This window comes from Lathyrus oleraceus, chromosome 1 (genome assembly GCF_024323335.1).
Source record: "Lathyrus oleraceus cultivar Zhongwan6 chromosome 1, CAAS_Psat_ZW6_1.0, whole genome shotgun sequence".
Taxonomy (NCBI): Eukaryota; Viridiplantae; Streptophyta; class Magnoliopsida; order Fabales; family Fabaceae; genus Lathyrus; species Lathyrus oleraceus.
Genome location: NC_066579.1, coordinates 157,519,662 through 157,522,198, shown reverse-complemented (window position 1 = coordinate 157,522,198; position 2,537 = coordinate 157,519,662). Strand labels below are relative to the sequence as shown.

Sequence of the window (2,537 nt, the reverse complement as noted above, 5' to 3'; positions counted from 1 at the left end):
ACTTACGCGTCAACCGTCTTCTTCATACTCGGATATTTACTCCAATCACCCGATAACGAATCGAGATAATACACTATTAGTCTCAAAAGATCCATAGCAACCAACACCCAGTGACCACTGTAAAATAAAACAAAAATTTAGATGAATGAAAATTTTCTACATAAAAGATATACATAGATTAAAATGAAATTATTAGAAAGAAAATCTAACCCGTTGCCAGAATTAAACGGTAAAAAATACAAACTGGGTGTAGTCTTATCGCCGGCCGCCATGAATCTATCGACTAGATCATTCTTTACGGATGTTGGATTTTTCGTTATTAACGTTGCGTTGATACGGGAAGCAGCAATAAAATTGAAACGGTTACACAATTCAGTTCCCCGCAGCAATGTTACATACATATACCTTAAATAGAAACATAATAAACATTAGACTACTCATTGAAATGTGTAAATAAATTGTTCAACTAAGTAAATTATAGATTGATCGGAGTACCATATGTATGTATGAATGACAGCGATGCCCAATTCGTCGTGTTCAAAAAGTTGTTGCATGTCCTCCTTTGCAATTATTTCGAAATGAGCAGCTCCGAAAACACCTTCATCAAAATCTATAGTACGAATGGCCCCTTGCATAATATCGGACTCATTCACCATTTTCTCAAGACGCATCATAATTTGAGATTTTGTCCCGGACGTCGTTGGAGGAATATCGTTACCAGCTTTTTTCAACTTTCGACCGGGAACCTAAAAATTCATATAAATTAAATCATGACTTTTTGTGATGCAACAGAATCGTTGCGTATATAATTCAATAGGTATATATATTTGTACCTCTTTTAGAGATGCAACCGACTCGATGCGTCTTGAAATCCCTTTACCAGCTTTATGCGTGGGTCTTGTAGGAGTCTAACATTACCATGTAATAAGGATTGACTAAATATCATAATTGTAGCTGAATTGAAATGTGAATACTAAAGATTCATAATCATTTAGAACATATATACCTCGGCATCTGGGAAAATTAGATCTGACGGCCATCCAACAAAGGATCCGACTACTTCTCGCATCAACGTTGTCTCTGAAACAACGTCAGGTAATGGTAGAAGCGCGTCGGTATCTAATACAAGGTCAACCAAAACTTTCATATATCCCACCGGGAGGGGATTATGGTGAAGTAATTCACCCGAAGTGTTGTGCACTTTTCCCTTGCCAACCATGCGATAAGTTGGTGACGATAGATACAGCTGACAAGGTGAAATGCCCTAAACCAATAATAAATGTTATTGTTAACGTGTATATGTGTCAAGTAAAAAAGTGCTATTTTAATTTCATAATAACATATATAGTTACCTCGGGAAATTTCGGTTGACAATTGATACTAGCTCGGTCACTAGTATCTTTTGCCTCGGAGGCGCACCTTTCCTCTCTATACCTTGCATTCTCGTTTTGCAGTTGGAGTACTTGTGCCCTTAACTCCGCCAAGGTCTCCATCACCTCTTTGTTGGTAGGATTTTTTGTTTTTGGTTTTTTATAAAATGACGACGGAGTCACACCAAAACCCTTACCCCTCACACGACCGGAATACTCAGGAACATTTAGTACTCGACTAAGTACGCTCCTGCAATCCTGGACCTCGGTTGAAGGTACGGTTTGGGATAAAGTCTCCTGAAATATTATTAGAGGAGATTAAAAATGAATTATATGTCTAACAAAATTTTCAATATAATTAAAGAAATAATGTTACATATACTTACACATTCGTCATAAACAGTTTGGACCGCTTCAACGACAGCCCCATCCTTCCCAACCCGAGCAGCCTTCCATAATACGTGCTCCGGAAGAGATGTTGCGTCACTTTTCTCCTCGGCTAGCTACACATTGAATTAGATTATAAGATCATCAATTATAACATATTGTGACAATGTATAAGCTCATAGCATTTGAATATACTCACAATTCTTTGTTGTAACCGTGCATATCCTGTACGCCCTTTTTTGTACGGATACGCGGGTTTTGATGCCCTTTTCCGATTTATGTCGCTTACTTCCTGGATAAAAAAGTTTAAGGCATATTAGAACCAAGTAACTTAACAATTGTATAATACCATAATTAATAGACATTACATGGAATTTTTCGTTTCTTTGTTTGCCGACAAAGTTATTCCATTCATCGGCTGAAATAATCTCGGCATACTTCATTGGCCGTTCTGCTTCAACAAATTTTCCTTCCTCATCCTTGAGAAATTTGTTGGACAAAAAGGATCGAAATCCTCGGAGTCTTTTTCCGGCCAATTGAATACAATATTTTTGCCGGCTTTCATCGATGTGAAAGGATCTCTAAAAAACATACACATGGAGTGTGTTATTATAAAGTAATATTATAACAATATATGGTCAACAAATAGTCAACAAAAAAAACATATAACAATATATGGTAAGTACCTGTATCTCCGACCATATTTTTTCTTTGCCAACCTTCAAGTCCGGACTTCTCCAATTATCACATGTAATCGGAATATGTTGTCGAACAAGGAAA

At 36.9% G+C, this 2,537-nt stretch overlaps 1 long non-coding RNA gene across 1 annotated transcript; it reads right to left on the bottom strand.

Annotated features, from left to right (window-relative positions):
- Positions 1-229: 229 nt before the first annotated feature.
- Positions 230-1,010, bottom strand: LOC127123755 (uncharacterized). The gene is made up of 3 exons (XR_007803593.1): positions 834-1,010; positions 496-746; positions 230-405 (listed from the first exon to the last, which is right to left on the bottom strand). It is a non-coding gene; the product is annotated as an uncharacterized LOC127123755 (long non-coding RNA).
- Positions 1,011-2,537: the final 1,527 nt, after the last annotated feature.